Raw genomic sequence first — 25307 nt, 5'->3', positions numbered from 1 at the left:
ATAGCAGCGTAAGAACTAAAGAGAGAATAATTTCTTTACATTGCGTTCCATTGTGTAGCTTTACAAGTAGAGGAAGGTAGGTGGGATTGATAAAGACAACAATCTTTGGACAGCTGTAATAACGATGTAATGGTGTAGGCATAATCTCTTGTTTATTTCAAAATATGTCCCGATGTGATGATAGTATCAGCATGTCGCCCAGCCCTAGTTGTAAAAGCCTGACATGTATCGCCGCCGGCTAGCAGCGGAAATTGTCTTGAAATGTCCTAACAAAGTCCTGGAAAATCATTTCAAGAAAAGAATAGGAACCCTGAACCTTGACATTGTGGTTGCTACTTGATTGATGGAAGCAACCTTAAAATCATTTGCAGACATCAATGATACAGATGTCGAAAGACAGATTGAAGCATCCCTAATTCTCACAAGGAGTATCGTTTTGGATCCGAGCAATGAATCCAACCGTCTGGACGATTACCGCCAAAAACAGAATTCAACAGCCACTACAAACCACGCTCTATTTTAGCAAAATTTTGAGATGCACGCCATTTTCTGCTGCCCGTCATTTGATATTCAAGAAGTTTTACACTCGAGAAATGTGACCATTGTTAGCAGTCCTAGTGTCAGAAATGAAAGACTGTCAGGGACATGAAAGCAAAACTTTTCCTTATTGTTGAGTGCCTTGTTAATTGTGAGCTCACTGAGTACGACAGTGACAATTTCGACAATTTCGTACAAACAGTCCTGGTTCTGAACTTGTTGGTCGAGAAATATGAATCTCAACTCTGTCTCTTCAACCACGATGCTGAAGAGCAGCTCATTGCCAGAAACTTCAAGAAATCTTTCAATATTGCAAAAGAGCTGGGAAATTATCTCCTGTTTGTACGGAAATTATTCAAAATCGTACAGACTGTTATTGTGACATCGGCTAAGGGAGAAAGAATATTTAGCGAGCTGAAGCTAGTGAAAACTTATTTTAGGTCTATGATGGACAAAAAAACCACATCACACCTACTGACACTAGCTTGTGAAAGTGATTTTTTGGACCAGTGTGACTTGTCTCAAAAGTTCCAAAGTGGAAAGGAAGGAAAACTCTGCGAATTTCTCTTCTTTAGATTGTTATATATATTATGCGATCTTTAAATGCTATAGTCAATTTTTAGGTCAATCTACCTCTTTTTTTTGTAAAATTTGCTGAAAATCTGGTAGCATTTCGCTAAAATCTGCGAAGTCCCCCTCTCTATGAAAAAAACTCCCGCTTAAGGCTGATTGTGTATCGTAAAATAGAGCAGGAATTCAATAATACTGGTTAAATCTATTTCTTAGTTTGTTTTTGATTTTCTTAAGGAAAGAACCGAAAGAACCGTTGTAAAGAACCGAAGGATCAATATATCTTCTGCTAACGCTTTCAGAAGAGACATATTCCCAGCTAGGTTTAATGTTAATTTGAAATTATCAGCTGAATTTTGTCATAGCCAACAATGGTTTTTGGTGCCGTTTAGCATAAAAATACACTCAATTTCTAATAGCTTCCTATGCTTTCACAGTTTTTAGTTTTCCTCCTGATCTCGGTTTACAGCGTTTGTTTGTAAACAACGTGCAAAATGATGTTTGAATCCAGTTTTTTAGTTTACTTTCAAGTTCGGTAAGGTTTTTTTCCTGTGGTATTTCTTAGGGTCAAGTAAGTTTTTTTTTTTCAACCTTTCTCCCATCTTTGACAAGTGTGGGTTTGATTTACCGTTAATTTCTTCCTTCAATTTACCTCTAGGCTTTTTTTTTTAAAAATACAAACCATTTGTGTTCTTCTTTGTTGTCAAAGAGGCTTAACATTAATTTTGGGTTAATCAGATTTATTAGTTTCGGATTTGCGCCATTCAATTAGAATAATTGAGATCCGCAAGAAGTAGTGACAAAAAACAACGTTATTTATGACCGTAGAAGATTAGGCAACAAGAATTATCTGCCACCCAACTGGAAAAATGTCTAAAAAATCTTGGAAATCAATCGTGAATGGAGAGAATTCTGTCTGTATTTTGGATGAGAGTCAATTGTTCTTCTTTCTTTAACCTCTTAGATAAACAGCTCTTAAAAGTAGGAAAGTGGATTCTGCTGATATGCCCCTAAGCAACGCAGTGGCCATAGATCATAACTTATAAAGAAATTTGTTTTATTTACCTGCACCATAGATGGTTATCGCTCTTGATTTAGTGCCCGATCTCACCATCAAAATTATTAATAATCACCTTATTGATTTGTCCCTGTTAGTAAAAATTAATTTTAAAAACTTATAAATAATCAGATTTATTTTAAATAAAACAGCCATACTAAATCAAAGACGAGGAGAAATAAAATAATGGAATAGTTGAAACTTAAAAAGAATTGAAATCATTATCAATGAATAAATGAGTCCCAAAACAAACAGAATTTACTATGAATAATCAAGTCAAGCTTAAAGTGGAGAGAAATTACCACAAGCACTACAAGCAACCCGAAGCTTTCTAAATGTCAGAGCGTCATTTGTGCATCATTTTTATTTTATAAAGTTAATAAATCCAACATTGCCGACACTTCCAGGAATCAAACAGTTCGTGGTAACGAACGAATAGTAAGGAGCGACGCGGCTCAATAGTAACCGAAACTATGAAAAACAGAATTTTGTTGACATCAATATATTCATAAGAAAAAAAAGAGAGTTTTTCGTGAGAGGGGAGGGGACTATCTACAGGAGAAATTCTCTATGTGGGAATTATCCTCGGGGAAATATTCCATGACGTAATTATCGCAGGGAGGAATTCTCCATGGGGAAATTTTGCGGGGTTGAAACTTTCCACGTTCCTGCCATGACCTGAAAAACAATTAGAAATTAAATAAAAAACAAGACTTTTTTTCTAATGAAAGTATACTAAGAAGAAATTTTTTCAGACATAATATCCAGGGGGAGGGGTTTTCAGCCATGTAAATTTCCAGGGGGAATTTGGCATTAGCAATTATAGAGGAATATCAGTTTGTACGTACATCATCTATCCGTTATCCGCTGCAGCACTATAGCGTTGTCTATAGTAAAGAGCTATAGTAAATATTGTACTTTTTTCCCACATATTATTATTTTTGCTATTTTTTTCGGACATAAAAGTGGCAAGGAGGGGGGGCTGGTTGCCCTTAATTTTCTTTTGATAGCAATCTTACTTACCTGGGTATGCCTATCGGAGCAAATCTGAAAGAAACTGCCAACCTGGCGCTGAAAAATTATGCCTGAAAGATTCGGGCTGCGTATGCATCCGTGGCTTCAAATGATTGTATTTGAGTAGGGTTCGCCGTTTTAGGTTATTAATTAAAAAAAACTTTTTCCACAAAGTAAGTTTTTTAAAGAAAAATAAAGAACTCCATTAAAGAAAAAATGGGCAAAAATCAAATCAAATAATCTACCAAGCGTGAAACTACCACAGATCAGCATCTATAAATAAATGAAACCCAAAACGAAAAGAAATTACAATAATTAACCGAGTCAAACTCAAAACGAGCAGAAATTAACATTAGTTGGGTGCAAAACCCCTTTGCCTTCCCAAGGCCAGAACAAAATTTGCAGTTTACTGAAAAGATATAAATGTTTTTACTTTTATAACTTTAATAAATCAAATAATTTTAACATTTTGATTAATTAACATTTTGATTACTAAATATCAGTATATGTATATTAAACTGACAATGCACATTCATTTGTATTTTTTCAGTAAAGTGCAAATTTTGTTCTGGCCTTGGGAAGGCATAGAGGTTTTGCGCCCAACTTATGTTAATTTCAGCTCGTTTTGAGTTTGACTCGGTTAATTATTGTAATTTCTGTTCGTTTTGGGTTTCATTTATTTATCGATGCTGATTTGTAATAGTTTCACGCTTGGTAGATTATTTGATTTTATTTTTGCTCCTTTTTGGTTTAATGGAGATCTTTACTTTTTTCTGAAAAACTTGTTTTTTGGAAAAAGTTTTTTAAATTAATTTCTTTTTGTTTTATATTGACAGTCTTTTCAGGGGAAAAGAAAAAAATAGTTTAAGTCCTTTCTTTTTTTAAGACTTTATAGTTTGGCCTGCTATTTGTATGCTGGAGAAAATTTTTCTGAATTTTTTAACAACATACATCCTTTTAAAAATCTGGACACGAATAGTACTGTTTAATTTAGTTTCATACCTCCTCTAGTTGACCTGAAATGCAAAACTTGATACCATTCGCAAAAAAATCTGTTTACTTTCTTTGATAGCTTGGATACACAGACGCTTTTTGATTTGGTTAAATTTTAAGAGCAGAAGTGGGAGGGTTGGCGTGGGAGGGTGGGCGTGGGAGGGTGGGGGTGGAAGGGGGATTAGTTGCCCTCAAATCACTTTCGACTATTAAAAAGGGCATCAGGCCTTTCTATTTTAAATCGAAGGAGCCCTTTTCGAAGTTCCCAAGACAACTCCTTCGATACGAAGTGCCCTGGTCTAAACAACACCAACAACAAAAAAAATACATTATACCCACTTCGATCTTTACTATAAAAATGTCAAGCCTTCCAATCACTTTCGACTATTAAAAGGGACACTAGGACTTTTGATTTCCAATCGAATGAGCCCGTTTGGAAACGACAACCTTTCTATAAGCACCTTATATGCCCCCAGGGCATAAATTAGAACCCTTACTTTAAGGTCTGTTAGGATGGTTGTCATCCTCTAAGACCGAATTTCCAGAACTTTCAACTACGTTAAACAACATGGCTATCTCAAAATTTTGATTGGATTTGTTTGAATGGTGGACGTGATAGGGGCGGTAGTCGCTATCCAATCATTTTAAACTATTAAAAATGGCCCTAGCCCTTTCAATTTCCAATCAAATGATTTGAATCAATGATTCAAATGATCAAATGCTCTTTTGAAGTTTCTACGACAAAACTTTCAATAAAAATCTTATATGCCCCCAGGGTATAACTTACAACCCTTGCCCTAAGTGCTGGGGGGGATGTCATTCTTAAAGACCTAATTTCCAGAACTTTCTACTACGTTGAACAAAATGGCTATCTGAAAATTTTGATTGGATGTGTTTGGAGGTATGGTGGGCGTGAGAGGGGGGTTAGTTACCCTCCAATCACTTTCGACTATTGTAAAGGGCACTAGCCCTCTCAATTCCCAATTGAATGAGCCCCCTTTGAAGTTTTACGACAACTCTACAAAAACCTTATATGCCCCCAGGGCAGAACTTACAACCTTTGCCCTTGGGGCTCGGAGGGGTTTGTCATCCTTAAATACATAATTTCCAGAACTTTCAACTACGTTGAACAAAATGGCTATCTCTAAACTTTGATTGAATGTTTTTGGGGAAATGGTGGGCGTAAGAGGGGGGTTAATTACTCTCCATTCATTTTCGACTATTAAAAAGAGCAATTTCAATTTCCAATCAAATGAGCCCTTTTTGAAATTTCTTTAATAACTTTCTATATAATATTTATAGGCCCCCAGGGCATAACTTACAACCCTTGCACTGAGGGCTCTGAGGGGGTTATCATCCTAAAAGACCTAATTTCAAAAACTTTCAACTACGTTGAACAAAATGAATGTTCTCAAAATTTTGATTGGATGTGTTTGGGAAAATGGTGGTTGTGAGAGGGGCGTTAGTCGCTCTCCAATCCCTTTCAACTATTAAAAAAGGTACTAGCCCTTTCAATTTCCAGTTGAATGAGCCCTTTTACAGTTTCTACGCTTTCAATAAAAACCTTATACGCCCCCAGGGCATAACTTACAACCCGTGCCCTGAGGGCTATGGGGGGGGAGGGGTTTTCATCCTTAAAGACCTAATTTCCAAAACTTTCAACTTTGTTGAATAAAATTACTATCTAAAATATTGATTGGATGTGTTTTGAGAAAAGGTGGGCGTGAGAGGGGGGCTAGTTGCCTTCAAATGACTTTTGACTATTAAAAAGGGCACTAGCCTTTTGAATTTCCAATCGAATGATCCCTTTTCAAGTTTCTACGACAAAGATATCAATAAAAACCTTATATGCCCCCAGGGCATAACTTATAACCCTTGTCCTGAAGACTGTGGGGGGAGTGTCCTGCTCAAAGGTATAATTTCCGGAACTGTGAACTGCTTGGAACAAAATGGCTATCTCAAAATTTTTATTGGATGTGTTTGGGGAAATGGTGGGCATGGAATGGGTGTTAGTTACTTTCCAATTACTTTCGACTACTGAAAAGGGCACTAGCCATTTTAATTTCCAACCGAATGAGCCCTTTTTGAAGTTTTTACGACAACGGGTTATATAAAAACATTATATGCCCCCTGGGCATAATTTACAACCCTTGCCCTGAGGGCTTTGGGGGGGGGGGGATTGTCTTCCTCAAAGATTTAATTTCCAGAACTTAAAACTATGTTGAATAAAAAGGCTATCTCAAAGTTTTGATTAGATGTGTTTGGGGAAAAGGTGGGCGTGAGAGGCGGGATAGTTGCCCTCTAATTACGTTCGACTATTAAAAAGGGCACTAGCCCTTTGAATTTCCAATCGAATGAGCCTTTTTTATAGTTTCTACGACAACGCCTTCTATAAAAAACCTTATATGCCCCCAGAGCATAACTTACAACCCTTGCCCTAAGGGTTGTGGGTGACTGCCCTCAAAAATATAATTTTCTATCTGGAAATCAACTACGCTGAACAAAATGGCTATCTCAAAATTTTGATTGGATGTGTTTCGGGAAATGGTGGGCGTGGAAGGGGTGTTAGTCGCCTTCCAATCACTTTCGACTATATAAAAGGCCACATTCCACTCTAATGTCCAATTGAATGAGCCCATTTCGAAGTTTCTACGACAACTTCTTCGATGCGAAGGTCTTTGTTGTGAAGGAAAAAAAAATAATAAATAATACATTGGACCAACATCTTTCTTATATTCCCCCAGGGCAAACTTAAAACCTTTGCCCTGAGGCTTGTGGCGCAGTGTACTCTTTACTTAGTCCCCGTTTCTTGTCTCGTTCTCGAGTGTCCCCGTTCTTTACTTAAGCAGTGCGATCGTGATGCCTATGATTACTAAAACAACTTTCTATATAAACCTTATATGCCCCCAGGGCATAACTTACAACCCTTGATCTGAGGGCTCTGGGGGGTTATCATCCTAAAACATCTAATTTCCAGAACGTTCAACTATGTTGAACAAAATGGATATTTCAAAATTTTGATCGGATCTGTTTTGGAAAATGGTGGGTGTGAGAGGGGCGTTAGTCGCTATCCAATCACTTTCAACTATTAAAAAACGCACTAGCCCTTTCAATTTCAATTGAATGAGCCCTTTTGAAGTTTCTACGACAACGCTTTCAATAAAAACTTTATATGCCCCAGAGCATAACTTACAACCATTGCCCTGAGGGCTGTGGGGGAGCAGTTGTCATCCTTAAAGACCTAATCTCCAAAACTTTCAACTATGTTGAATAAAATGGCAATGAGTCCATTTTCAAGTTTCTACGACAAAGATTTCAATAAAAACCTTATATGCCCCCAGGGCATAACTTATAATCCTTGCCCTGAGGGTTGTGGGGGAGCGTCCTCCTCAAAATTATATTTTATATCTGGATATCAATTACGCTGAACAAAATTGCTATCTCGAAATTTTTATTGGATGTGTTTGGAGGAATGATGGGCGTGGGGGCTAGTTGCCCTCCAATCACTTTGGACTATTAAAAAGGGCACTAGCCCTTTGAATTTCCAATCGAGTCAGATTTTTTTTAAGTTTCTACGACAACGCCTTCCTTAAAAACCTTATATGCCCTCAGGGCATAACTTAAAACCCAAGCCTTGAGGGCTGTGGGGGACTGTCCTCTTCAAAAACATATTTTCTATCTGGAAATCAACTACGCTGAAAAAAATGGCTATTTCAAAACTTTGATTGGATCTGTTTGGGGAAATGATGGGCGTGGGGGGGCTAGTTGTCCTCCAATCACTTTCGACTATTAAAAAGGGCACTAGCCCTTTGAATTTGCAATCGAATGAGCCTTTTTTTAAGTTTCTACAGCAAAGCCTTCTATAAAAAACCTTATATGCCTCCAGGGCATAAATTAAAACCCTTGCTTTGAGGGTTGTGGGGGAGTTTCCTCCTCAAAAACATATTAGTATCTGGAAATCAACTAAACGGAACAAAATGGCTATCTCAAAATTTTGATTTGATGTGTTTGGGAGAATGATGGGCGTGGGGGGCTAGTTGCCCTCCAAATACTTTCGACTATTAAAAAGGGTACTAGCCCTTCGAATTTCCAATCGAATGAGCCTGTTTTGAAGTTTCTGTGACAGCGCTTTCGATATGAAGTGCTCGACTGAAGAAGAAGAAGAAAAAAACACATTGTGCCCACACCGTTCTTTACTTAGGCAGCGCTAGCGCGCTGCCTATGAAAAGGGTACTAGCCCTTCGAATTTCCAATCGAATGAGCCTGTTTTGAAGTTTCTACGACAACACCTTCTATAAAAACCTTATAGGCCCCCAGGGCATAACTTAAAACCTTTGCCCTGAGGGTTTTGGGGGAATGTCCTCCTCAAAAACATATTTTCTATCTGGAAATCAACTACGCTGAACAAAATAGCTATCTCAAAATTTTGATTGGATGTTTGGGGGAATGATGGGCGTGGGGGGGGGGGGGCTAGTTTCCCACCAATAACTTTCAACTATAAAAAATTCCACAAGCCCTTTGAATTTCCAGTCGAATTGGCTTTTTTTGAAATTTCTACGACACCGCCTTCTTTAAAAACCTTAAGGTCCCCAGGGCATAACTTAAAACCCTTGCCCTGAGGGCTGTGGGGGAGTGTCCTCGTCAAAAAAATATTTTCTATGTGGAAAATCAACTACGCTGAACAAAATGGCTATCTCAAAATTTTGAGTGGATCTGTTTGGGAAAATGATGGAAGTGGGGGGGGGGGCGAGTTGCCCTCCAATCACTTTCGACTATTAAAAATGGCACTAGCCCTTTGAAGTTTCAATCGAATGAGCCTTTTTTGAAGTTTCTACGACAAGTCTTCTATAAAAACCTATTATGCCCTCATATTTTCTATCTGGAAAACATATTTTCTATCTGGAAATCAACTACGCTGAACAAAATGGCTATCTCGAAATTTTGATTGGATCTGTTCTGGGAAATGATGGAAGTGGGGGGGGGGTGCTAGTTGCCCTCCAATCACTTTCGACTATTAAAAAGGAATTTTCAATCGAATGAGCCTGTTTTGAAGTTTCTAGGACAACGCCTTCTATAAAAACCGTATATGACCCCAGGGCGTAACTTAAAACCCTTTGCCTGAGGGTTGTGGGGGATTGTCCTCCTCAAAAACATATTTTCTATCTATAAATCAACTACGCTGAACAAAATGGCTGTCTCATAATTTTGATTGGATGTGTTTGGGGGAATGATGGGCGTGGGGGAGGGTGGTAGTTGCCCTCCAATCACTTTCGACTATTAAAAAGGGCACTAGAACTCTCAATTACCAATCGAATGAGCCCCTTTTCAAGTTTCTACGACGACTCCTTCCACATGAAGGGCCCTGCTTTAAAGGAAAAAATAATTCATAGTAAATTTTGCCAACATTTTTCTTATATGCCCTCAGAGTATAACTTAAAATCCTTGCCCTGACGGTTGTGGGGGAGTGTCCTCCTCAAGAATATATTTCCTGTTTTGACATTAACTACGCTGACCAAAATGGCTATCTCAACAGTTGGATTGGCTGTGTTAGGGAGAATGATGGGCATGGGGGAGGGCTAGTTGCCCTCCAATCACTTTCGACAATTAAAAAGGGCACGAGCCACTCCAATTTTCAATCGAATGAGCCCTTTTCGTAGTTTCTGCGACAACTCCTTCGATACGAAGTGCCTGACTGAAGAAAAAAAAAACACATTTTGCCCACATCGTTCTTTACTTAGGCAGTGCTAGGGCAGTAGTAACCTAGGTGCTGATCCGGAACCTACATGAAAACCTACAAGAATATGTGCTGATCCGGAACCTACATGAAAACCTACAAGAATATGTGCTGATCCGGAACCTACAAAAAAACCTACATGAATATGCGTGTAGTTTAACCGGTACATTGGCTTACCAGGGTCAGTCACCTATTACTACGAACGGTACATGCCTTACCAGACGGGTTTCTAATGGGTACGATCTGGTTTGGTGGGTACAATCTGGGTTGGTGGGTATAATCTGGTTTGGTGGGTATAATCTGGTTTGGTGGGTACAGTCTGGTTTGGTGGGGTATAGTCTGGTTTGATGGGTATAGTCTGGTTTGATGGGTATAGTCTGGTTTGGTTTTTCAAAGAGAGTGACTATCCCAATGCATAAAGGTAATACTTCTACAGGGCATTACACCTTTTCAAAGAGAGTGAAAGCTATGCGTGTCAGAAAACTGGTGCGTCTCGTTTAGCAGCCAATATTTTCAATTATTTTTTTGTATATATTCAAGTTTCAGATTAGAATTTTTTACAGTTTGAATAGTTCATTCTAGCAGTATCAAATATTTTTGCAATCATTTACACGGATATGGAATATTCTAAGTGACTTCTGGTGAGTAAAATTTTCTAATTATTATAATAAAAAGAAATCTATTTTTTTGTCTCGTCATTAAGTTAAGGAAGAATTCCCTTACTTACGCTTTTTTACCGTGCTGTTAGCTCTTTTAAAAAGCTTCATATGTTAAGTAAACAGTCCATGTGTTTCAATTTTAGTAAATATTCAAAAAAGAGAGAGGCAGGTTCACTTTGATTTTGGCTCATTGTATATGAAAAAAGTGCTAAAAAAAACAACTTTAGCGTAAAGGGGTGAGATATTGACTAGAGGGCGACCCCCTTCATATACTTAATAATTTTGGTTTGGTTTTGGTTTAGGTTATGTCGGAGTCTTCCTTCTTCCTTTTTTCTGTGATTTTAAGTATTTCGCAATTTAGGTATATAAAAAGTTTTAAAAGCTATGCATATAAAAAAAAAATATCTATAATTGTCAACTTTTTGTGTTTGGTACTATGGAATTGATAGGCCCAGTGCCCTCCATTAATATTCTGAATAAGTAAAAATTGAAGTACCTAATTAAATTGTGTCATTTTAGAATGTTGTTGATCAACCATCGCAGCAAAAACGCGCAAAATTGGATGAAACTCTGGATAAGACTGAGACGGGATTAATTGAATCATTGAATGCAAAAATATCAACTGTAATTCGTCTCGCACCCCATTCCAAAGCAGAGAAGTAATCTGGCAACCTAGCTGTTAATATCGACGTAAGTTTTAAACAGATATTATAAAAATTTTTTAATAATTTAGTAAATCGACTCCTTATATGCATGCGGTGAATAATGCTATTTCATGATTGACATGTAAAAATTTGCGGCACAATATAACTGAATTAGCATGCATATATTTAGGCTAATGAGATACAGGAACCTTCAGAGTGTTACAAATTTTATAGGCCTGTATACAATTCAAAAATTGCCAGTTTTATTGGAGCTCAAACATCGTCTGCGGTAAATTTACTCGCATTTTTTTACCATTTTTAATGGTTTTAAGATATTACTAAAACATTTATAAACATCAACTTTGGTGGAAATCAACGCTACCAGTGGAATACCAAATAAAATATATAAATATGAAATAAAATCTTGATTCATACAGCCTTGAGCATCCTCAAATTCAATGAGTAAGATTATTCTAGTTGATTTGTACACATACATGTCACGTGTGTGGAGATCTATTTATTTCTTAGAAGGTGGGGGAGGGGGATTAGAAGTGTGGATCTAGATCCTGAATTTGGACCAAATTTTAAATGTAGGAAGTTCAAACTGGACCTCAACAGCTCGTTATGTTATTTTTATTATTATAAAACAATTTCAATTAAATACACGAGAATATTCAAAGCAAAAGAAGACATTGAGCTGAAATCTAACGAGACCTAATCTCGAAAGGTAATTATTTTATTTTATAATTAAACCATTTCAATCAAATAAACGAGAATATTCAAAACATCATAAGCCTTGGCTATTCTAATTTTAAAATGTTAATTCCTATATGTAAATAAAGAAATAATAATGAATGTTGAATTTAATGTTCTATTAACTAATCCCTACACTGGCCTTGGGAAGGCATAGGGGTTTTGCCCCCAACTTATGTTAATTTCTGCTCGTTTTGAGTTTGACTCGATTATTTATTGTAATTTCTTTTCAGTTTCGGTTTCATTTATTTATAGATGCTGATTAGTGGTAGTTTCACGTTTGGTAGATTATTTGATTTTATTTTTGCTCAATTTTTGTTTAATGGAATTCTTTACCTTTCTTTGAAAAACTTATTTTGTAGAAAAAGTCAATATAAAAGGGTTATTCAAATTCTTCCTTGAGTAGCTACCACTGTGAGGGATCAAAGCCCTTTTTGGCCCTTGATGCAATAGGCAATGGGATATTATAGTGAACATAGCTATAAATTTAATAACATAAAATATTTGATTCAAGATGTGAAATGCATTAAGAATCTTATTCGGCATTGGGCTAGGTTTATAGACTGCCTATAGACGGTCCGTAATTTAAGCTACTAAAAGTCTAAAACTATAGAGTCGTTTATTGAACAATTCGTTGCTTCACGAAAAGGCAATGGAAGATTTGGTTTTCTTGTAATCTTCAAGAATTTACTTTTGATTTCAGTTGAGTTTGTGAAGATTTAACCTTGGCCTTTTCTATTTGTTTCAGCATCATTGTGTTTTAACTCTATATGTGGTTATGAAGTTTTCCTAAGACTATGTATTAATAACAAAAATGAGTAAAAAATAGTTTCGCAATTGAAAATTAAATTATGTTTTGGAGGTCAATTTGACCAAATTTTGAATGCAGGAAGTTCAAACTGGATCTCAACAGCTCATTACATTATTTTTATTATTATAAAACAATTTCAATTAAATACACGACAATATTCAAAGCAAAAGAATACATTGAACTGAAATCTAACGAGACCTAATCTCGAAGGGTCATTATTTTATTTTATAATTAAACAATTTCAATCAAATAAACGAGAATATTCAAAACATCATAAGCCTTGGCTATTCTAATTTTAAAATGTTAATTCCAATATGTAAATAAAGAAATAATAATAAATGTTGCGTTTAATGTTCTATTAACGAATCCCCACACTGGCCTTGGGAAGGCATAGGGGTTTTGTTCCCAACTTATGTTAATTTCTACTCGTTTTGAGTTTGACTCGATTATTTATTGTAATTTCTTTTCAGTTTGGGTTTCATTTATTTATAGATGCTGATTAGTGGTAGTTTCATGTTTGGTAGATTATTTGATTTTATTTTTGCTCAATTTTTGTTTAATGTAATTCTTTACCTTTCTTTGAAAGACTTATTTTGTAGAAAAAGTCAATATAAAAGGGTTATTCAAATTCTTCCTTGAGTAGCTACCACTCTGAGGGATCTAAGCCTTTTTTGGCCCTTGATGCAATAGGCAATGGGATATTATAGTGAACATAGCTATAAATTTAATAACATAAAATATTTGATTCAAGATGTGAAATGCATTAAGAACCTTACCTCTTTTCAGAGGTTAAGAGACGTATTGTTTAATTAAAATAGGAAGCTTTTCTAAAAGTATAAAACGCTTTAATTTAGAGAGTATCATATTAAAAATATGCTTGGTTTAGCCTCCATCTAGGACTTCCGCTCTTTTCTTTATGTGTTTAAGTAGCTTAAAATTTAGGTCTTTAAGCTTGCAAGCTACCTACTGAGAAAACTGAAAATAATTTTATTTTAGGAAGTTGTTGATCAAACCCCCCAGCAAAAGCGAGCAAAGTTGGATGTCACTCCTGACAGCAATGTGAGTCATAGCAAAATACACCATGAAAATACCCCCTTGCACATTTACGAAGATTCGAGTGCTACAAGAAAACAGATAAGGATGCTTATAAAAACACAAGAAAAAGATAGACATTCACTTCTATTTAAAGAAAGAGATGTGAGGCGCTATGCTCAGTTAAACAATGCAAGGAAGTATCCTATAGTGTTGTTATGCTAAATTTCCAATTGGTCTGTGAATGTTCGTTTCTAAAAGCAGTATTTTTTTTTTTTTTTTTCAAATAAAAGTCGTTGGCTTTTTTAATGCTCCCATTACTCAAAGGGTCCAGATATTCTTAGAATATAGTTTATATCCTAGCCCCCTGCGATATAACCTATTCATCACTTGAAAAGCCCATATCTGAGGTAGTCACGGCTATTTTTTTATTGAGGAATTATCTGAATGCATTTAAGGTATAGTATGAACGGCTTTCAAAAAACACGAAAGTACTACTACTAGTAACAACTCACTGCACTACAAAACCATTTATTTCATTGAAATGCAAGAGTTTGAGTATTTCAGTAGTGTTCTGTCGTGGTTTACCTTGTCACAGAATGGTTTACCATGTCACAGTTATATTCTCTTGATTTTTTCAAAGTTCATTTTGAATTTCTTTCGTTGAAATGCAAGAATTCAAATATTTCAGTAGTGTCTTGTTTCGGTCTACCTTGTCACAGTTACATTCTATTAATTTTCAAAGTTCATTTTGAGTTTCTGTCCTTGAAATGAAAGAGTTGTAATATCTTGGTAGTGTTCTGTCATGGTTTACCTTGTCACAGCTATATTCTCTTGATTTTTCAAAGTTTATTTCGAATTTCTTTCATTGAAATGCAAGAGGTGGAATATTCCAGTAGTGTTTTGTCGTGGTTTAGCTTGTCACAGTTACAGTATCTTGATCTTTCAAAATTAACTTTGGTTTTATTTCATTGAAATGCAAGAGTTGGAATATTTCAGTAGGGTTTTGTAGTGGTTTACCTTGTCACAGATACATTGTTTTGATTTTTCAAAGTTAATTTCGAATTTATTTCCTTGAAATTCAAGAGTTGTAATATTTCAGTAATATATTGTCGTGCTTTACCTTGTTACAGTTACATTCTCTTGATTTTTTAAATTTCACTTTGGTTTTATTTCATTGAAATGCAAGAGTTGGAATATTTCAGTAGTGTTCTGTCGTGGTTTACCTTGTCACAGAATGGTTTACCATGTAACAGTTACATTATCTTGATTTTTCAAAGTTCATTTCGAATTTCTTTCATTGAAATGTAAAAGTTGGAATATTCCAGTAGTGTTATGTCGTGGTTTAGCTTGTCACAGTTACATTCTCTTGATCTTTCAAAATTCACTTTGGTTTTATTTCATTGAAATGCAAGAGTGGGAATATTTCAGTAGTGTTCTGTCGTGGTTTACCTTGTCAAAGATACATTTTCTTGATTTTTTAAAGTTCATTTCGAATTTCTTTCATTGAAATGCAAGAGTTGGAATATTTCAGTAGTGTTTTGTTGTGCTTTAACTTGTTACAGTTACATTCTCTTGATCTTTTAAAGTTCACTTTGGATTTACTTCATTGAAATGCAAGAGTAGGAATATTTCAGTAGTGTTTTGTCGTGGTTTACCTTGTCACAGAATGGTTTACAAAGTAACAGTTACATTCTCTTGATTCTTCAAAGTTCATTTTGAATTTCTTTCGTTGAAATGCAAAAGCTGGAATATTTCCGTAGTGTTTTGTTACGGTTTACCCTTTCAAAGTTACATTGTCTTAATTTTTTCAAAGTTCATTTTGAATTTCTATAATTGAAATGCAATAGCTGGAATATTTCAGTAGTGTTTGTCGTTGTTTAGATTGTAACAGTTACATTCTCTTAATTTTTCAAAGTTAATTTTGAATTTCTTTCCTGGAAATGCAAGAGTTGGAATATTTCAATAGTGTTCTGTCGTTACTTGTCATATTTATATTTTCATAATTTTTCAAAGTTCATTTTGAATTTCTTTAATTAAAATGCAAGAGTTGGAATATTTCTGTGGTGTTTTGTTATGGTTTACTTTATCAGAGTTATATTTTTCTTGATTTTTCAAAGTTCATTTCTAATTTCTTTCATTGAAATGCGAGAGTTGAACTAGTTCAGTAGTGTTCTGTCGTGGTTTACCTTGTCACAGTTACATTCTCTTGATCTTTCAAAGTTCACTTTGTTTTTTTTCATTGAAATGCAAGAGTTGGAATATTTTAGTAGTGTTCTGTCGTGGTTTACCCTGTCACAGATACATTCTCTTGATTTTTCAAATTTCATTTCTAATTTAGTTCATTGAAATGCAAGAGTTGGAATATCAGTTCTGGTTTATTGTTCTTTACTACATTCTCTTAATCTTTCAAAGTTCACTTTGGCTTTATTTAATTGAAATGCAAGAGTTGGAATATTTCAGTAGTGTTCTGTTGTGGTTTACCTTGTCAAAGATACATTCTCTTGATTTTCAAAGTTCATTTTGAATTTCATTCGTTGAAATGCAAAAGTTGGATTATTTCAGTAGTGTTTTGTTGTGCTTTACATTGTCACAGTTAACTTCTCTTAATTTTTCAAAGTTCATTTGAATTTCTTTCATTGAAATACGAGAGTTGTAATATTTCAGTAGTGTTTCGTCGTTGTTTACTTCGTCACGAATGAGTTCACTTGATTTTTCATATAGTTTATTGAGAATTTCTTTCATTGATATTCAAGAGCTGGTTTATTTCAGTAGTGTTCTGTAGTGGTTTAACATGTCACAGTTACATTCTCTTGATTTTTCACAGTTCATTTTGAATTTCTATCATTGAAATGCAAGAGTTGGCATATTTCAATAGTGCTTTATCGTGGTTTACCTTGTCACAGTTACATTTTCTTGATTTTTCAAAGTTCATTTTGAATTTCTTTCAATGAAATGCAAGAATTGGAATATTTCAGTAGTGTTTTGTTGTGGTTTACCCTAACACAGTTACATTCTATTAATTTTTCAAAATTCATTTTGTATTTCTATCGTTGAAATGCAAGAGTTGGGATATTCCAGTAGTGTTTTGCTGCGGTTTACCATTTCACATTTACATTTTCTTGATTTTTCAAAGTTCACTTTGGTTTTATTTCGGTGAAATGCAAGAGACCTAAAATAATGTCGTGAAATCAACATGCAAAGTCCACATAGCTTTATTTCATTTTTTTAAGGTTAATTTAGACGAGGTTACGTGCGCGAACGTAACCTCGTCTAAATCGTCTAACCTCGTAACCACCGAAATAAAACCAAAGTGAACTTTGAGAGTTGGAATATTCCAGTAGTGTTTTGCTGTGGTTTACCATTTCACATGTACATTTTCTTGATTTTTCAAAGTTCACTTTGGTTTTATTTCGGTGAAATGCAAGAGACCTAAAATAATGTCGTGAAATCAACATGCAAAGTCCACATAGCTTTATTTCATTTTTTTAAGGTTAATTTAGACGAGGTTACGTGCGCGAACGTAACCTCGTCTAAATCGTCTAACCTCGTAACCACCGAAATAAAACCAAAGTGAACTTTGAAAAATCAAGAGAATGTAACTGTGACTAGGTAAACCACGACAAAACACTATTGAAATATTCCAACTCATGCATTTCATCGAAAGAAATCTAAAATGAACTTTGAAAAATTAAGAGAATGTAAGTGTGATAAGGTAAACCACAACGAAACACTGCTGAAATATTCCAACTCTTGCATTTCGATGATAGAAATTAAAAATGAACTTTGAAAAGTAAAGAGAATGTATCTGTGACAAGGTAAACCACAAAAAAACACTACTCAAATATTCCAACTCTTGCATTTCAACGAAAGAAATTCAAAATGAACTTTGAAAAATCAAGAAAATGTAAATGTGAAATGGTAAACCGCAACACAACACTACTGGACTATTCCAACTCTTGCATTTCAACGATAAAAATTCAAAATGAACTTTGAAAAATTAATAGAACGTAACTGTGTTAGGGTAAACCACAACAAAACACTACTGAAATATTCCAATTCTTGCATTTCATTGAAAGAAATTCAAAATGAACTTTGAAAAATCAAGAAAATGTAACTTTGACAAGGTAAACCACGATAAAGCACTATTGAAATATGCCAACTCTTGCATTTCAATGAAAGAAATTCAAAATGAACTTTGAAAAATCAAGAGAATGTAACTGTGAAATGGTAAATCACGACAAAAGACTACTGAAATAAACCAACTCTTGTATTTCAATGAAAGAAATTCAAAATGAACTTTATGAAAAATCAAGAGAATGTAATTGTGACAAGGTAAAACGCAACAAAACATTACTGAAATTTCCACTCTCGTATTTCAACGAAAGAAATTCAAAATGAACTTTGAAAAATTAAGAAAATGTAACCGTGACAATGTAAAGCACAACAAAACACTACTGAAATAATCCAACTCTTGCATTTCAAAGAAAGAAATTCAAAATGAACTTTGAAAATCAAGAGAATGTATCTGTGACAAGGTAAACCACGACAGAACACTACTGAAATATTCCAACTCTTGCATTTCAATGAAATAAAACCAAAGTGAACTTTGAAAGATCAAGAGAATGTAGTAAAGCAAAACAAAACACTACTGAAATATTCCAACTCTTGCATTTCAATGAAAGAAATTCGAAATGAACTTTGAAAAATCAAGAGAATGTATCTGTGACAGGGTAAACCACGATAGAACACTACTAAAATATTCCAAATCTTGCATTTAAATTAAAAAAAAAAACAAATTGAACTTTGAAAGATCAAGAGAATGTAACTCTGACAAGGTAAACCACGTCAGAACACTACTGAAATATTCCAACTCTTGCATTTCAATGAAAGAAATTCGAAATGAACTTTGAAAAATCAAGAAAAATGTAACTCTGACAAAGTAAACCATAACAAAACACTACTGAAATATTCCAACTCTTGCATTTCAATGAAAGAAATTCAAAATGAACTTTGAAAAATCAAGAAAATGTAACTGTGACATGGTACGACAAAATACTATTTAAATATTCAAACTCTTGAATTTCATATAAAGAAATTCAAAATAAACTTTTAAAAATTAATATAATTTAACTGTCACAATGTAAATGACTACAAAACACTACTGAAATATTCCAACTATCATATTTCAATGATAGAAATTCAAAATGAACTTTGAAAAATTAAGATAATGTAACTGTGACAGGGTAAACCGTGACAAAACACTACTGAAATATTCCAACTCTTGCATTTCAACGAATTAAAGTTAAAATTAACTTTGAAAAATCAAGATAATGTTACTGTGACTTGGTAAACCATTCTTTGACAAGGTAAACCACGACAGAACACTACTGAAATATTCCAACTCTTGCATTTCAATGAAGTAAAACCAAAGTGAATTTTGAAAAATCAAGAGAATGTAATTGCAACAAGCTAAACCAAGACAAAACACTACTGAAATATTCCAACTCTTGCATTTCAATGAAAGAAATTCGAAATGAACTTTAAAAAATCAAGACAATATATCTGTGACAAGGTAAACCACGACAGAACACTACTGAAATATTCCAACTCTTGCATTTCAATGAAATAAACCAAAGTGAACTTTGAAAGATCAAGAGAATGTAACTGTGATAAGCTAAACCACGACAAAACACTACTGGAATATTCCAACTCTTGCATTTCAATGAAAGAAATTCGAAATGAACTTTGAAAAATCAATAGAATGTAACTGTGACAAGGTAAACCATGACAAAAAACTACCAAAATATTCCAACTCTTGCATTTCAATGATAGAAATTCAAAATAAACTTTGAAAAATTAAGAGAATGTAACTGTGACAAGGTCAATCGCAACAAAATACTACTGAAATATTTGAACTCTTGCATTTCAACGAAAGAAATTCAAAATAAACTTTGAAAAATCAAGAGAATGTAACTGTGACATGGTAAACCATTCTGTGACAAGGTAAACCACGACAGAACACTACTGAAATATTCAAACTCTTGCATCTCAATGAAATAAATGGTTTTTTAGTGCAGTGAGTTTTTACTAGTAGTAGTACTTTCGTGTTTTTTGCAAGCCGTTCATACTATACCTTAAATGCATTCAGATAATTCCTTGATAAAAAAATAGCCGTGACTACCACAGATATGGGATTTTCAAGTGATGAATAGGTTATATCGCAGGGGGCTAGGATATAAAATATATTCAAAGAATATCTGGACCCTTTGAGTAATGGGAGTATTAAAAAAGCCAACGAATTTCATTTGAAATAAAAAAAAAATACTGCTTTTAGAAACGAACATTCACAGACCAATTGGAAATTTAGCATAACAACACTATAGGATACTTCCTTGTATTGTTTAACTGAGCCTAGCGCCTCACATCTCTTTCTTTAAATAGAAGTGAATGTCTATCTTTTTCTTGTGTTTTTATAAGCATCCTTAACTGTTTTCTTGTAGCACTCGAATCTTCGAAAATGTGGAAGGGGGTATTTTCATGGTGTATTTTGCTATGACTCACATTGCTGTCAGGGGTGACATCCAACTTTGCTCGCTTTTGCTGGGGGGTTTGATCAACAACTTCGTAAAATAAAATTATTTTCAGTTTTCTCAGTAAGTAGCTTGCAAGCTTAAAGACCTAAATTTCAAGCTACTTAAACACATAAAGAAAAGAGCGGGAGTCCTAGATGGAGGCTAAACCAAGCATATTTTTAATATGATACTCTCTAAATTAAAGCGTTTTATACTTTTAAAAAAGCTTCCTATTTTAATTAAACAATACGTCTCTTAACCTCTGAAAAGAGGTAAGGTTCTTAATGCATTTCACATCTTGAATCAAATATTTTAGGTTATTAAATTTATAGCTATGTTCACTATAATATCTCATTGCCTATTGCATCAAGGGCCAAAAAAGGCTGAGATCCCTCACAGTGGTAGCTACTCAAGGAAGAATTTGAATAACCCTTTTATATTGACTTTTTCTACAAAATAAAAAGAAAGGTAAGGAATTCCATTAAACAAAAATTGAGCAAAAATAAAATCAAATAATCTACCAAACGTGAAACTACCACTAATCAGCATCTATAAATAAATGAAACCCAAACTGAAAAGAAATTACAATAGATAATCGAGTCAAACTCAAAACGAGCAGAAATTAATATAAAATGGGGGCAAAACCCCTATGCCTTCCCAAGGCCAGTGTGGGGATTGGTTAATAGAACATTAAACGCAACATTTATTATTATTTCTTTATTTACATATTGGAATTAACATTTTAAAATTAGAATAGCCAAGGCTTATGATGTTTTGAATATTCTCGTTTATTTGATTGAAATTGTTTAATTATAAAATAAAATAATGACCTTTCGAGATTAGTTCTCGTTAGATTTCAGTTCAATGTCTTCTTTTGCTTTGAATATTCTCGTGTATTTAATTGAAATTGTTTTATAATAATAAAAATAACATAATGAGCTGTTGAGTTCCAGTTTGAACTTCCTGCATTCAAAATTTGGTCAAATTGACCTCCAAAACAATTTAATTTTCAATTGCGAAACTATTTTTTACTCATTTTTTTTTATTAATACATAGTCTTAGGAAAACTTCATAGCCACATATAGAGTTAAAACACAATGATGCTGAAATAAATAGAAAAGGCCAAGGTTAAATTTTCACAAACACAACTTAAATCAAAAGTAAATTATTGAAGATTAAAATAAAACCAAATCTTCCCTTGCATTTTGTTTAACAAACTATTTTTTAAAAACACGACTCTATAGTTTTAGACTTTTAGTAGCTTAAATTACGGACCGTCTATAGGCAGTCTATAAACCTGGCCCAATGCCGAATAAGGTTCTTATTACATTTCACATCTTGAATCAAATATTTTATGTGATTAAATTTATAGCTAAGTTCACTATAATATCCCATTGCCTATTGCATCAAGGGCCAAAAAGGGCTTAGATCCCTCACAGTGGTAGCTACTCAAGGAAGAATTTGAATAACCCCTTTATATTGACTTTTTCTACAAAATAAGTTTTTCAAAGAAAGGTAAAGAATTCCATTAAACAAAAATTGAGCAAAAATAAAATAAAATAATATACCAAACGTGAAACTACCACTAATCAGCATCTATAAATAAATGAAACCCAAACTGAAAAGAAATTACAATAAATAATCGAGTCAAACTCAAAACGAGCAGAAATTAACATAAGTTGAGGGCAAACCCCCTATGCCTTCCCAAGGCCAGTGTGGGGATTGGTTAATAGAACATTAAACGCAACATTTATTATTATTTCTTTATTTACATATTGGAATTAATATTTTAAAATTAGAATAGCCAAGGCTTATGATGTTTTGAATATTCTCGTTCATTTGATTGAAATTGTTTAATTATAAAATAAAATAATGACCTTTCGAGATTAGGTCTCGTTGGATTTCAGTTCAATGTCTTCTTTTGTTTTGAATATTCTCGTGTATTTAATTGAAATTGTTTTATAATAATAAAAATAACATAATGAGCTGTTGAGGTCCAGTTTGAACTTCCTACATTCAAAATTTGGTCCAAATTCAGGATCTAGATCCACACGTCTAATCCCCCTCCCCCACCTTCTAAGAAATAAATAGAGATCCACACACGTGACATGTATGTGTACAAATCAACTAGAATAATCTTCCTCATTGAATTTGAGGATGCTCAAGACTGTATGAATCAGGATTTTATTTCATATTTATATATTTTATTTGGTATTCCACTGGTAGCGTCGATTTTCACCAAAGTTGATGTTTATAAAGATTTTAGTAATAGCTTAAAACCATTAAAACTGGTAAAACAAGGCGAGTACATGTCCCGCAGACGATGTTTGAGTTCCAATAAAACAGGCAATTTTTGAATTGTATACAGGCCTATAAAATTTGTAACACCCTGAAGGTTCCTGTATCTCATTAGCCTAAATATATGCATGCTAATTCAGTTATATCGTTCCACAAATTTTTTACATGTCCTTCATGAAAATGCGTTATTCACCGCATGCAAAAAGTGAATAAATTTACTTAAATGCTAAAATATTTTTATAAAATACGTTTGAAGCTTACGTCGATAAAAACAGCTATATTTCCAGATTACTTCTCTGCGTTTTTGTTGGATATAGGACGACATAAAGTTAATATTTTTTCATTCAAAGATTCAATTAATCCCGTCTCAGTGTTATCCAGAATTTGATCCAATTTTGCGCGTTTTTGCTGCGATGGTTGATCCACAACATTCTAAAATGACACAATTTAATTAGGTACTTCAATTTTTACTTATTCAGAATATTAATGGAGGGCACTGAGCCTAACAATTCCATAGTACCAAACACAAAAAGTTGACAATTATAGATTTTTTTTTTTATGAATAGGTTTTAAAACTTTTTATACACCTAAATTGCGAAATACTTAAAATCACAGAAAAAAGGAAGAAGGAAGACTCCAACATAACCTAAACCAAAAAATTATTAAGTATATGAAGGGGGTCGTCTTCTAGCCAATACCTCACCCCTTTAAGAAAAAGTTTTTTTTTAGCACATTCAAAAGAGATATCTATTATAATTAACCGGCCGTTCTGATTCAATAGTTCGTGATTTTGACAAAATTTGAAATTTAGAGTAAAGAGCGAAGTATTGACTAGGGGGTAAACCCCTTAATATATGTGATAAAAACATATAAATATATAAGTTTCGTTATGTAAGTTAATTTGTAAGTTAATTCATAACTCAATTTTGAGAAAGCCATTTTTAGCCACCAAATTTGTAAACATGCTCTTCTTAATCAGATAGTGAGAAAACATCCCTATACAGGTAGAAGAACTTAGTGATTTGATTATTTTATTGGTGAAACTACCCGTCCTGTTTGAATATTAACACCTTTCTTCAGGTGGAAAGGATGAAAAACGATTTGATTATTTTTATAGCGAAACTGACTGGCCCTGTTTTTGAATTTTTACCGAAATTTGATGAAAAAAAAACAGGGACTTTTTAATTAGAATAGGAAGCTTTTTGAAAGCGCTAACAGCTTTAGCGTAAAGAGCAAGATATTGATGAGAGGGGCGACCTTTCATATCTGCCGAAACTAATATGCAAATTCTATTTTAATTTTTCATATACAATGAGCCAAAATGAAAGTGAACCTGCCTCTCTCTTTTTTGAATATTTACTAAAATTGAAACACATGGACTGTTTAATTAACATATGAAGCTTTTTAAAAGAGCTAGCAGCACGGTAAAAAAAGCGTAAGTAAGGAAATTCTTCCTTAACTTAATGACGAGACAAAAATAAATTTCTTTTTATTATAATAATTAGAAAATTTTACTCACCAGAAGTCGCATAGAATATTCCATATCCGTGTAAATGATTGCAAAAATATTTGATACTGCTAGAATGAACTATTCAAACTGTAAAAAATTCTAATCTGAAACTTGAATATATACAAAAAAATAATTGAAAATATTGACTGCTAAACAAGACGCTCCGGTTTTCTGACACGCATAGCTCTCACTCTCTTTGAAAAGGTGTAATGCCCTGTAGAAGTATTACCTATATGCATGGGGATAGTCACTCTCTTTGAAAAACCAAACCAGACTATACCCATCAAACCAGACTATACCCATCAAACCAGACTATACCCCACCAAACCAGACTGTATCCCCCAAACCAGATTATACCCACCAAACCAGATTATACCCACCAAACCAGATTGTACCCACGAAACCAGATCGTACCCATTAGAAACCCGTCTGGTAAGGCATGTACCGTTCGTAGTAATAGGTGACTGACCCTGGTACCAATGTACCGGTTAAACTACACGCATATTCATGTAGGTTTTTTTGTAGGTTCCGGATCAGCACATATTCTTGTAGGTTTTCATGTAGGTTCCGGATCAGCACCTAGGTTACTACTTAGGGCGCTGCCTATGATATAAAAGCCTAACAGTCCTCACCTACTTGCTCATATTTGGCTTTTTTATGGTAAGAGAAAGCAAGTTCACCGGCTGTATGTTAAATTTGCAAAGTATTTGATGGAATTGTCAACATGAACAAGTAGGCCTAACGCTTTTCTGCCGAGAAAGTATCGATTGGTAAACTCAGCTGGAGAAGCGTATTAATGTTTTTTTTCTACTGAATGCCAGGAATCATTGTGTCTTCGGTCATTTGTGTTTATCCCGTCTTCGTACTTGTCGAATTGTGTCTTTCATTATGTTATTTCTTTCTTGATTTTCACTCTGTCTTTTCTGGGTCTTGCCCAGTTTTTTTTTTTTTTTTGTGACAGATCATAAATAAGATGATGGTGATTAAATTTCTACCCGATCTGGGAAGAACACCTCATATTTAGAGAGGGGACCTAAATTTTCCTGAAAACCAAAATGGAAGTTCTCAAATTATGCTGTAGATATAAAATAATGAAGCCTCTTGTAAGGGATGATCTAGT

General features: G+C 34.1%; 1 protein-coding gene across 2 annotated transcripts in view; it reads left to right on the top strand.

Moving 5' to 3' along the window:
- Positions 1–25307, top strand: part of LOC148949368 (tetraspanin-33-like) — a 555122-nt gene that overhangs the window by 404406 nt on the left and 125409 nt on the right. The gene's annotated exons all lie outside the window — the stretch shown is intronic.

This window comes from Artemia sp. Qi Xiang Cuo, chromosome 8, assembly GCF_049724085.1.
Source record: "Artemia sp. Qi Xiang Cuo chromosome 8, ASM4972408v1, whole genome shotgun sequence".
Lineage (NCBI taxonomy): Eukaryota > Metazoa > Arthropoda > Branchiopoda > Anostraca > Artemiidae > Artemia > Artemia sp. Qi Xiang Cuo.
Note: the sequence above shows the minus strand (reverse complement) of the source record. Positions and strands in the feature narration are given on the sequence as shown.